This window comes from Pongo abelii, chromosome 2 (assembly GCF_028885655.2).
Source record: "Pongo abelii isolate AG06213 chromosome 2, NHGRI_mPonAbe1-v2.0_pri, whole genome shotgun sequence".
Taxonomy (NCBI): Eukaryota; Metazoa; Chordata; class Mammalia; order Primates; family Hominidae; genus Pongo; species Pongo abelii.
The window spans coordinates 91,716,228-91,729,854 of NC_085928.1; the positions used below are offsets into that span (position 1 = coordinate 91,716,228).

At 42.0% G+C, this 13,627-nt stretch overlaps 1 protein-coding gene across 13 annotated transcripts in view; it reads left to right on the forward strand.

The window, feature by feature from the left end:
- Positions 1-13,627, forward strand: part of CADPS (calcium dependent secretion activator) — a 474,942-nt gene that overhangs the window by 266,595 nt on the left and 194,720 nt on the right. The window lies entirely within an intron of this gene.

Sequence of the window (13,627 nt, forward strand, 5' to 3'; positions counted from 1 at the left end):
CCCCTCTATCAAAGGCAACCGGGAGGTCTCACGGGATGGGGCTGGCTGCTTGGAGGGCAGCCAAAGCCCTGAATGGCTATCCCTGAGCACCCCTAAGCGCTGCTTCTGTGTGCCCACCACAATTTGGGTCCCCATTCAGAGACACAAATGTTGGGGACACTCAAGTGCTACTGAGGTTGGCTTTGTTGTCATTGCTTCCATGTGGGAGGCTCGATCGGGAGTGCCTTTGATGTGGTTAGGGCTTTTCCTGGGAGCACTTGACCGTTCGTGATTTGAGAGACATTGGCTGCCTGCCTTAGCCCTGGGAGTTGTTAACACACTTGCTTATTCGGGAACCTAGGAAGTGCCTGTGGCAGGCTTGGCCAGCATAACCAGGCCTCAGTGCAGCTCTCACACCGTGGGTAGATCCTGCTTAATTTGACACTGGCAAAACAGAGCTGTCATTTTCAAGCCACTGAAGTCATTAGGCAGGTGTTTATTGAGCGACTGCCGTGGACTTTATATAATATGCAAGGGCTATAAAATATGTCTGGGCACTGCATAATGTGATATTCTAACTAAGGACTGCAGACAGACCAACAGAACATAGGGTAGAAACAGGATGATGTGATTAACAGATAAAAAGGTTGTATCAGTTCACCGTTGCTGTGTAACAAACCACCCCAAAACTCAGTGGCTTAAAGCCATAGTCATTTATTCTCATTTGTCATCTGAAAATCAGTTGGAGGTTGGTTGATCCATGCCAGGCTCAGCTGAATGGCTCTGCTTTAAGTTCTGGGTCTGGCTGGCCTTGGATTCTCACTGTGGGTTGGGCTTAGGTCTACTCCACATAGTTCGTTCTGGGATCCAGGCTGAAAGGACAGCAGCTGCCTGGAGGAAGCTTTGCTCACAGTGGTGACAAAGACACAGGAGAAAAAGCTCAACCACTCAAGCACCATTTTAAGCCTGTGCTTGCATCACACTTGCCAATGCCCCATTGGCCAAAGAAAGTCACATGGGTAATTTTAAAGTCAAGCTGCAAGGATATATACTCTGCCTAGGAGACTGTCTTGATCTATTTTCTGGTGTTTATTACAGAGTACCTGAAGCTGGATAATTTCTAAAGAAAAGGAATTTATTTCTTACAGTCATGGAGGCTGAGGAGTCCAAGGTCAAGGGGCTAAATCTGGTGAGGGACTTTTGCCGGTGGGGACTCTCCGCAGAGTCCTAAGGTGGCACAAGTCATTGCATGGCAAATGGGCTGAGCATGCTAGGTCAGGTCTCTTTTCCTCTTTTTATAAAGCCACAAGACTTAGTCCTTTGACAACCCATTAACCTGTTAACCCGTTAATCTATAAATAGATTAATCTATTGATGTGGGCGGAGTCCTCATGGCCCAATCACCTCTTCAAAGCCCCACTCCTCAATACTGTCACATTGGAGATTACATTTTAAAATGAGTTTTTGAAGGGACAATATTCAAACCATAGCAGAGGCCAAAAGGAGTAATCACATGAACAAATCCAACATCAAGTGGGCAGGAAGAAAACTCTCTTAGAGAAGGCAGGAGAGTGTGAATCCCATTGAACAATAATCTCATCTAACCCCTGGGGTCAGGAAGGGCCAGTGAAGGAAGATAAGAGGATTGGGAGTGAGAGGAAGTGTTCCAGGCACTCAGAGAAGGAAGTCAGAAAAATGAGAACAAGTCCTTTTGCCATAGCTGCCAAAAAAATCAGACCCAAATTCAAGCCCCAATTTTATTTTTCCCAGACTGAGAAAACACAAAAGCCATTGCTCAGATGGTTTGGAAAACATTTGCAAGGTCAGCTCATTTCATGATGTTTGATTCCAGTACTGGCACTTGGATTACTCGTGCATCTTTGAGATGTCACTGAATAATTATCACCACACTTTTAGGATTTACTGAGAATCAGGCTAGGACGTATTTCCCCATCTCACAAAAGAAAGCTGGGAGAGAAGCACTATAGACATCTCCATTTTACAAGTAAGAAAATAGAGTCTGCCGGAGAGTCAGCTGTGGAGCATCACTCAGGTAGAAAGTGGCACAGCTGGGTGTAGAAACTAGATTCCAGAGTGCCAGAGTGCCAGATTCCAGAGCCTGCACTCTTAATCCTGTGCTGCCCGGATAACGCTGACTGCTTTGTATTAAGAACTTACATTCTCCCACTTAATTGGGAGCAAGGCAGATTAGAAACCCTATAAGGTAGATGCTATTCATGTGACCACTTTACAGACATGAAGACTGAGACCTGAGAGGCTAATAAATGCATCTGAGATCATAAAGCTGTTAGATGATAGATACAGAACAGTCTTACTCCAAAATTCCTCCCCACTGCACCAGCTTCTTCATTTATAAATGAGGGGCATAGCCAAAGTTGTCTTCAGGACTTCTTCAGCTCAGAGGCTGTTGTTCTGTCTCTCCCAGTTTTTTTTTGTTTTTCCCCTCATTTGGCTCATGTTTTCAGAGAAGCTGGTTGGAACGCAAAGGGGTTTGCAATGCATTTTGTAATTCCCCTGGCCCAAGCCTGTCAGTGGCTTTTGCCTAGCTGGCTGTAGTGTAGGTTTTGTAAACTTTTGAGTCTTCTGGAGCCTGTAAGGTGTCTTAAGGCAGATTCAAGTTCCAAAGACACAATTAGCCAGAGTCTCCCAGTTATTTATGGGAACCACAGTTGCAACCATAACAAACAGCTCAGGTTACAAAAGTAATTATAGGAAAACACCCAGTGTTGGAAATTAAATAGGAGTTGGTTAGCAGAATTGCTGAGAGGAGGGAATAAATGAATGCTTTCCCTATAACTTCATGGGAGCTCCTTTTTATGTCTGCCATGCAGTGAGCAGTTCATTTTCTCTAAAGATACTCAGGAACTAAGAATAAACAGATGTCTAGAAGAAGGCAGCTAGGTGATGGAGATGGGGCAGAAGAGCCCTAGACTGGGAAGACAGAGCCAACATTTCCAAGGACAAAAATCTCACCTCCTTTAACAACAAAGGGGGAGCTCCTTGGGATGCACCATGAGCTCCATTTCAGAGAAGGCAACACTGACGTTCAAATCAGGTGATCTCTGCAGTTTAGCCTTTGACAGTTCCTCTCTATGCCATCCTGTTGCTTAGCTCCAACCTTGGAAAATGTAGACTTTCCTGTTGCCCAACTCTGTATTTTCTTATGAGTCAATCTTCAATGAATAATGCAATCTAAGCTTTCACAGCTGAATAGGATTTCAAAATAATACAGGCTCAGCTGGACTTCCAGTCCCCAGTCCTGCATGTGAAGAGCTTGGAAGTCATTGTTCCTGTCCTCACCAGAAGAAAAACGCTGAACAAACTGAAAATCAGCATCTCTTCTTAGATCCCTCAGAGAATCGAGGTTACAGGGCAAACCACTGACCCCAAAATTGGAGAGACACAGGCAGGCAGATCCAAAGAACCACACCTTACTGGAGCAGAAGCCCAGGAGCAGAAATGGCCACTGAAGCCAGCGCAGGGTTTCTTTTACTCAGTGCATCAACAAAAATTTGCTTTCAATAAAAATTAGAAATCATACTTGAAAAAACGCATAGCAGGCCGGGTGAGGTGGCTCACACCTGTAATCCCAGCACTTTGGGAGGCTAAGGCAGACAGATCACGAGGTCAGGAGATCGAGACCATCCTGGCTAACATGGTGAAACCCCATCTCCACTAAAAATACAAAAAAAATTAGCCGGGTGCGGTGGCGGGCGCCTGTAGTCCCAGCTACTCGGGAGGCTGAGGCAGAAGAATGGCGTGAACCCGGGAGGCGGAGCTTGCAGTGAGCCAAGATCGCACCACTGCACTCCAGCCTGGGTGACAGAGCGAGACTCCGTCTCAAAAAAAAAAAACACAGCATACAGATAGCAAGCATCAGAACCAGATTCAGATATGGCAGAGATGTTGGAATTACCAGACCAAGAATGTATAAAAACTATGATTAATATGCTTAGAGTTCTAATGGAAAAAGTGCAAGAAGAGGTGGGTAATATAAGCAAAGAGATGGAAGCTCTAAGAAAGAATCAAAAGGAAATGCTAAAAATCAAATACCAGGCTCTTGGTTTTAGGACAGGAAAAAAAATCAGCCGCCGCCCCCATTATACAGGTATGCAAACAGACTCTGCCAATGACTTGGCCAAGGTTACACAGTTAGTGAGAAAATAAGGACTGAGATGCAGGTCTTCCATATGTGCATAAAGTGTGGTATACATTATTCCCTCCAGCCTTGATTCAGTAGGCATTTATTGAAAGTTTCCTCTGTACTGAGCACTGAGCTAAACAACTGGAATATAACAATAAGTAAGATGGACTTGGTCTCTGTCCTCATGAAGTTTATAGCATAGAATTTTCCTCACTTCCTCTTTAACCATACCAAATAATGTCCATGGATAATCAAGCATTGTTAAATTTCATTTTCAACTTGAATCTCATCTCTACACATTTGTGTGTGTGGAGGAACTCAGAGTTTCATGAAATCATTTTTTCAGCAAATGCCTATTGAGTGTGCTCATGTGCTGTGCGCTGTGCTAGAAGCCAGGGGCATAGATCCCTGTCCTGTGAGTTTACATTCTGGCCAGAGACAAAGCAACCAACAAAACAAATAAAGGAGTACATCATACAGGTGACAATTGCTTCGTGGTGAAGTTCTCATGTTCCACCCTATTTCAATATTCTCCCCGCCTTCTTCCTGGTACTTCCAAACTCCATTTTATGCTTTCTTTTTCTCCCTAGCAAAAATCAGATTTGTGATATACATAGGGGATATGAAAGATCTGGTGACAAGATGGACATGTGGCAAAGAGAGGCAAATAAGAATGATGTCTGGGTGGCTGGCAGTTCCTTTAAGCCGGGGAAGCCTTAGAGGAACAGATGTGAGGGAGAAGAGTTCAAGCTGAGGTTTGAACACATTTGATCTCAGACTCCTGGAGAGGAGACATTCCAGTGGAAATGTCAAGGAGGCAAACCAAAGCCTTCATCTCTGCCTCCCAGACAGCCCAATTTCTACAAAGCAAACGCCTCACTTATGTAGATGAGAGGTAGCTTAGCTTTTCTAGTACACTAAAGAACCCAAAGCCCAGTCTATCAATTAGTTTGCATGAGACACACTGCGATGGCACAACTGATTCCCTTGGAGTGGAATATCATGCAGTCCACCTCAAAGGCAGGCCAGAAGATTTTAATGCAGCTGTCTCCAGGCAATTATTAACTTTCCTTCTTAGCAACAGGACCACGGGACTTTCATTCCTTGAAATGACACTTCTCTCTTGTTAAAGCCCACAGTTAATTTTATGAACCGCACCAATTTAACACCCAGTTCACATGAGCCATATACCTTGAATAAATGCAAATCCAGTCTCCGAGACATGAATTATGGCCTTATGCTGAGCATCACCATGGCAACTAATGACACCCCCTCACCCCCGACCCCAGCACCAACCTGCACAAAATCCAATTCTCCAAGGGTCCTTATTTGCTTAACGTAGATGTGTTCTTGGCTTACTCACATATGCATTCGTAAATATCACTCTGTTGTCAAAGGTTTGCAGTGGATGTTTACTGTCATTTTGGGAGGTATATTCCCTATGTGGCAAATGTTGTTTTTTGTTCATGGGGGGAAAAATTCTAATGAAAATTACTATGTGTATTTGATTAGCAACATTTGTTGATAACATATGGTCTGAGGAGGCTTCCGCAAATAAGAGGCTTTAAATAGTAAACAGAGATGTGACTGTGATCAAGCAGATGCTCCCCAAACACACAGAACAAGGTTGTTTTACCCATAGATTTTTCTGAGCTCCACTCTCCCAAAAGCATATTCTTCTCCCTCATTTTCTCCCCCAGATCAAAGTGTTCACTTTCAAAGTGGTGGCACTGTGGAACAGGTTTGGAGAAATAATGTGCTGTGACTTTAAAAGTCATCCCCATCCCCCTAAATATGAATCATCTGCTACTCATGTTTATTATTTGATATTAATAATGATGTAGTGTGACTAAATGAGTCAGCCAGCTCAAGTGGATCAGGAAGGAGCATTTGGGCACCACGTGTCTGAAATGCTATGACACACAAGCCCCAATTTTCTAATAAACTAAGAGTGCTAGAAAGAGCTCCATGAAGAATTTAGAGCAGCAAATTGGATCCCCATGGGGTGAGCTGTCTTTGTAAGTGCATGTTTATAGTTTGTCTTTGTGGATATGCCCAGATGAGCATACTGCTAATCTGCTAATGAAAATAAAAGTATTTCCATTAGGCCCAGTCAGCAATTTAACTGTTTGTAACAGAGATTGGCAAACTTTTTCTATAAAGGACCAGAAAGTAAAAATTTTCAGTTTGTTGGCCATATATTCTCTGTCATAACTACTCAATTCTGCCATTGCTGCACAAAAGAAGCCATAGACAAAACATAAATGAGTAAGCTAAATATGTTCTAATAAAACTTTATTGATGGGCATCAAAATTTGAATTTCATATAATATTCATGTGTTGCAAATATTCCTTTGATTATTTTCAGCCATTTGAAAATATAAAGCCATTATTAGCTTATGAGCCATACATAAGCTGGCCCATACCTATGGCCATAGTTTAACAACCCCTGGTCTATAATCCTAAAATGAAGACTTACATTTTTTAGTGCTTTCTATGTGCCACCATATTGAGGTAAACACCACATATCCAATACTTTATGTCCTACATATCCTTCCATCAAGGACTCCATCCTCTGGGTCAGTTCTATTTTTTTAAGAGACTGGGTATCACTATGTTGCCCAGGCTGGCCTCATATTCCTGAGCTCAAGCAATCCTCCCACCTCAACCTCTTGAGTAGCTGGGACTACAGGTGCAGACCACTATTCCCGTCTGGCTATATTTATAATAAAACTAAATATTCTTATCCCCAATTTATAGATGTGAAAGCTGAGACACTCTCACATGTTATAAGTGTTATTTCTGCACATGGCATCTCCCCCAAAAGAATGTAATATCCATGAGGGCAGAACTTAAATCTCATTCACCTTTGGATCCATAGCAGTGCCTGTCATAGTGATTTGCACACAGTAGACATTCAGGAAGTGTTTCCTAAATGGAGCACTATTTGGAAATATAATCCCTAAGCAGTGAAAGTTAGAGCCTCATCTGATGCCAATATGGCGCTTTTAGATTAGTCAGTTATGCTGTTCATCTATTTATTTGCCACCCTCTTACGGGAAGTATTTGGTTCGGAATAGATACACATGTCCCAATACACATTCCTTCATATTTGGAGGTGCCGCTATGGGTGATGGCATTTCTACAGTCTCTGCTTATGTGCTTGTGGCTGAAAACACCAAAAGTAATAATAACAGCTTATTATATAACTTGGTGGCACTTTCCATCACTATACCGTTGGCAGCCACATTGCTGCCAGCCCTTGGAGAGCCATTCCTCAGCCTTCATGGATTGACGCCTCGCTCCCTAGAGAGCTGTTGTATGCTGAGTATCCTCTGCATGCTGCCAGCTGCTGTGTGCACTTCAGAGAGTTTGTCTGCTCAAAAAAAAAAAAAAGAAATCAACTCCTCAAAGAGATAAAAGCCCTCAGTTGAAAGGGGCAGTCACACCTTTGGTTATTTCATGTGTCTCACCTCTCTACAATCCCCTGAATTTAGTGACATGGTTATTCTGAATTTGTCACTTTCCTAGTTACTAAGCAAATATTTATTGTGTTCCAGGCCCTGTGTTGGGTGCCATATATATTACTATATATTATATATTATATAATATATAATATATAATAAAATAAACCACAGTAAAGCACTCTTGTTTATTGCATGGGCTTTTAGGTCAGAAACTCTGAGTTTGAAGCCCAATTCTGTGATTTGTCAGAAATATTAATTGAGATAATTCATTAGAAGCACTAAGCCCAGGGCCTGGCAAATCATAAGTACTCAATAATTGGTGGCTATTTTTAATGTTTATATAAGCTAGTCCTACAGTGTGAGTACAGTGGAGGAAAGGATGGGATCACAGAATAGGGACACCTAACCCATTTTACATTATCTACTTTGTCTTCAGAGAGAAGTTAGTCAGTTAACCTTTCCAACTTCTGCTTGCAATAAATATTATCCACCTTTGGTCTTTTCAAATCCAAATGCAATTGTATTTCAGTTCTGGGACACTTAAAGAGGTATTCATCTTAATAGCCACAATCAACTGCACAGCAAGGGCAAAGAAATGGGCAGAGAACAAAATAGATTCATTTTTGGGTGTGGCCCCACCAAAAGGCCAAGGTTTTTGATGCTTCCTCCACTGGCTAATTTGTCTGTCTGGGATATAGTGCTCTGTGAAGTATATTGAACACGTGAAAGAAATTCAAAGTAAAAAGCCAGGGTGGCCCAAAGTCCCACCAGTCTTGAAACAGAACTTTCCTTTTCAGTTACAGAGGTAACTCATGTTGATTTAATCAAAACATAAAGCAGTGAATGATGGAATAAGCAAGGGAGGCAACATGGTGGCCTGATTAGGAGTTTGAATTCTGAGGTCTAGCTGCCATTTACACCCTGTGTGTGACCCTGAACGTATTACCCAGCCTCTCTGTGACTCATTTATAACTCTGGAGGTAATAATTGTAGGCATTTCACAGGATGTCCAAGAGGCTTTCAAATGATCAAATGCATGTATGGCTGTGTCACACTTTTGAGATAGGAATTTGTGCCTAGCACATAGTAATCTGAGTAAATATTAGCTATTTCTATTACAAATATAGCCAGATCTCTCCATGGCTAGAAAAGGACAAAGAATGAATATTTTTCATGACATTTTTTCCTACAGGGGAAAGGAAGATAAGGAAGGGTGCAAATATTTAAACCTTCTTGATTCTCCTGAGTAGGAAGCATTGACAAAAAGAGGCCAGAATTTTCACAGAATCCAATGACTGTGGCTAAGACCAAAAGTTTCATGTCAACAGCCAGTGTCAGCCAACACCCACTCCTCAGTCCGGGCTAACCAGACTGGCATAGCATTGGATCAGAGCCAGCTTGAGGGGCATGTGACCTGTATAGCTGCACAGCTCCTACATTCAGAAGGGGCCCCCATTTGATTTAATGCTCTTTTGTTGCCATCTCGAAATTCTTAATAATTTTATCTTCGAGCTTGTGTTTGTGACATCCCATGGAACAATGGAGTGTGGATTTGAGCAGAGGAAATACTCAAGAAAATGAAAATGCTTTATGTTTTAGTACCTTGAATGGCACTTTTTGTGTGTGTTTTGTTTTGGAGTTTTGAAGTTTGTTGTTTTTTTAACAAGGAGATCTGCATTTTTTATTTGCACTAGGCCCTGAAAATTACACAGCCAGTCCTGATTAGATGAGAGAACTTCTCTTTTGGCCCACTTCACTGGACCAGGTTACCATTTTGAAATCTGATAGTTAAATAGTTAAACTGGGATTCATTAGTGACCTGACAGCTTGAGGTGAGCCAAGGGTCATGATGGGAAGCACAGCTGCAGGCCTGGTGGAAGGGAAAAGAAACTCAGTGTCCAATAGGATGGGGGTTGTCAGGGCAGCTTCCAGCGGCCTGAATTCCGTCCAGCTGATGGGTTCTCGGAAGCACTGACTGCCCCACAGTCAGACTCTTGTTACACGCCTTATGAGCTGCGCATCTTTGGGTAGCAGCAGGGGTTCAGGCATCCTGGGTTGGTACCCACTGAACATGCCAGGAAATCCAACCACACTGAGGACAGTAGCATGGAAACACACAGTGGGGTACCTCCAGGACACTGGGCTCAAGTTCTCTTTGTGGCTTAGCGTTAAAGCTTCTCATTTCAGAACTCTTTTGGTTTCCAGCAGAAATCTTTCTCATCCCCATGACCAAGTATAATGAATGCCCAAAGAGGTGTCTTTTATTTTATTTTTATTTATTTTCTTTTAGAGACAAGGTCTCGCTCTGTCACCCAAGCTGGAGTACAGTGGCGTGATCATAGCTCACTGTAACCTCAAAGTCCTGGGCTCAAAGTGATCTTTAGGCCTTGGCCTCCCAAGTAGCTAGGACTTCAGGCATGCACCACCATATGCAGCTAATTATTTTACTTTGTTTTTTGTAGAAAAAATAAAAAGACTGGGTCTTTCTATGTTGCCCAGGCTACTCTCAAATTCCTGGCCTCCAAAAGCACTAGGATTACAGGAGTGAGGCACCACACCCAACCTTGCAAAGAGATTAATAGTACAATTAATCATAAGTAAATTAGTGGTCACATTTTTTGCCAGTGTTGCTAATCACTAATAATGCTTATTACTGATAATTTTTACAATAATAGCAGCAACAGCTTTAAAATGAGATTTTGGGTTCTGGTCCAACTTGGTCATAATTCCCTGGAATAAAATAGGTAAGATCTTTGAGTGTCTCCTCAGTTTTCTCATCTGTGAAATGGCAATGATAATAGCTATTTTACCATTTATCTGTGTAGTAGAAAGGGCAGTGTCAATCTTGCTTCCTTTACACAGGGTCAGTTACTTAGTAAGTGCTTGATAAATATGAGTTGGATAGAAGCCACAAAGGATACAAAAGTACAGCAAGATAAGGGGACTGATTTCTAGTGTTCTATAGTACTACAGGGTGAATATAGTTAACAACAACTAATAGCATATTTTCAAATAGCTAGAGAGGATTTTGAATGTTCCCAACACATACAAAAAATGATAAATATTTGAGGTGATGGATATGCTAATTACTCTGACTTGATTATTACACATTGTATACATGTAGCAAAATAGCACTCCGGGCCAGGTGTGGTGGCTCATGCCTGTAATCCTAGCACTTTGGGAGGCCAAGGTGGGTGGATCACTTGAGGTCAGGAGTTCGCAACCAGCCTGGCTAACATGGTGAAACCCCATCTCTACTAAAAATACAAAAAAATTATCTGGGCACAGTGGCGGGCACCTGTAATCCCAGCTACTTGGGAGGCTGAGGCAGGAGAATCACTTGTACCTGGGAGGCAGAGGTTGCAGTGAGCCAAGATCATGCCACTGCACTCCAGCCTGGGCAGCAGAGAGAGACTCTGTCAAAAAAAAAAAAAAAATAGCACTGTGTACCCCATTGTATTAGGGTTCTCCAGAGGGATAAAACTAATAGGATGTGTGTGTGTCTGTGTGTGTGTGTGTGTGTGTGTGTGTGTATACACATATATATAAAAAGGGGAGTTTATTAAGTATTAACTTACACCATCACAAGGTCCCACAAGAGGCTGTCTGCAAGCTGAGGAGCAAGAAGAGCCAGTCTGAGTCCCAAAACTGAAGAATTTGGAGTCCGATGTTTGAGGGCAAGAAGCATCCAGCATGGGAGAAAGATGTAGGCTGCTGGGAGGCTAGGCCAGTCTCTCCTCCTCACATTTTTCTGCCTGCTTTATATTCGCTGGAAGCTGATTAGATTGTGCCCACCAGATTAAGGGTGGATCTGCCTTCCCCAGCCCACTGACTCAAATGTTAATCTCTTTTGGCAACACCCACACAGACACGCCCAGGATTAGTACTTGGTATCCTTCAATCCAATCAAGTTGACGCTCAGTATTAACCATCATACCTATAAATATGTACAATTATTACGTGTCATCTAATCATTAAATAAATAAATATAAATAAGCAATAATCACTATTACTAGAATACATCTCCATACTTTGGGAAGGGAAACTAGCCAAAATTTGTTGGGTTCGCAACCTGTTCCAAACTTGCAGCTGTTTGTTCTTTACAACTAGTCTGTGAAATTAGCTTATTTTATAGCTGAGGAAATTGACAGGGACATTAATTCCTTGTCCCAAATTTCATAGTTTGCAAGTGACTAAGCCAGGATTTGAACTAAAGATATCCGGTTCAAAACCCTTGCCATTGCTAAGACAAAGATTTCCTATCTCGGGGTCTTGCTGCAGTTGCTGACAACCACTTAGGAGCTTCTATCTGTACCTCAAACGTTTTGCTGATATGTTTGAAACCTGTCACTTTTTGTCCTGTCTCATAGCCTCCTCCATGTCCTCTCTGTCTCTGCTATGACTGTTGTGCTTTCTCAGTGGTTTCATGCGCTGAGATCCCCATGGATCTGGTTTCATCTCATCTCAATTTTTCTGGTCTTCTTTTGTCAACTCTCACTAGATTCCCTGTGTCTTTGAGTTAATAGGATTTATTTGATTGAAAGCAATACTGAGACTAGGATGCAGGTTTCTATAAGTTACAAAAGAAGAATGCAAGCAGCCAACAAACAGGGTAAAATGTTCAAGCCCACTAGTAGTCAAGAAAATATCCATGAAAACAACAATGATAAAATAGGCCAGAAGAAAAAGTGAATAATGATCCTCAGAACAGGCAAGAAGGAAGCTCTGTGATTTGCACTTTCATTCCCAAATGGTGGCAGGATAGTCACTGCCTTTGTGGAAAGCATTTTGGGAATAGGCATCTCAAGCCTTGAAAGTATACATTGAGGAGCACAGCTCCTGCAACAGTGTAAGATCTCTAAATTTTTGTTGATGAAAGAAGAAATGATCTCCCAGCTAGTTCTCTATCCCAAGGAAACAATCAGAGATGAAATCAAAAATAAATATCTAACTCCTAGCTACTCAGGAGACTGAGGTGGAGGGATTGCTTGAGCCCGGGAGTTCAAGACCAGCTTGGACAACAGAGTCAGACCCCCACCTCAAAAAACAAAACAAAATTAATGTTCAATTCTATTTCAATAATAGAACAATGGCTAAATAAATTATGGTACACATAGAAAATGTAATATTATAGAATCATTAAAAATCATAATGAGCATTTTAAAGTATGGAAGTTGGTCATTGTATAAAGTAAAATGAAAAACTTCTCTAAATGAAATTGTATCTATGCTGTTTTCTAGTTCTGTAAAATACATTATATTTAACATCATTCATTTATTCAACAAATATTTGTTAAGTTCCTTCTATATGTCCAGCACTGTGCTAAGTTCTGGGTATGCAACATAAAAACACAGTTGCTATGCTCATGGAGCTTACAGAATATTGGGGGATTCTGCTATAAAACAAAGACACAAATCAATAATTTAAATCCAGTGATTGCTAAGATGCAAAATTAAATAGTATGCTAAAGAGAGGTTAATAGCAGAACCCAGTTTAGATTGGGAGATGAAGGGACAGTGGTTTTAAGCTGAGCCCCAAAGACAGAGCCCAGTGAATGGGTGGGGAGAAACATTGCCAACAGAGGAAACATACATGTAACAGGCCTGAGATGGCAGAGTCAGGAGGCTTGTGAGATTGGAGCAGATGAGTGGCAGCCCATAGGTAGGGGTCCAGATTGCCCCCTGAGTGCAGTGGAACAGGTGCCATGGACCTGGGGCTCAATGCAATCCAGTTAACACTTCTGGAAGATCGCTCTTCTTGCAGGCACAGAATGGATAGAGATGAATTCTCTTTAAAAATAATAATGAGTGAATGAAGAGGCTGCATTTGAAGGGCACATCAAGGGCTCATGTGAGCCACCCCTGGTGCTCTACCCAGATTTTGGGTAAGCCAGGCTCCCATGTGTGGAAAACTGAGACTCAGATATCCACAAACTGTGAGCAGGGAATGGCATTTCCCACATCCTCATCCTTCTCCCTTCCAATCTCTCTTTGACCTTAACAGGGTGGAGCTCCAT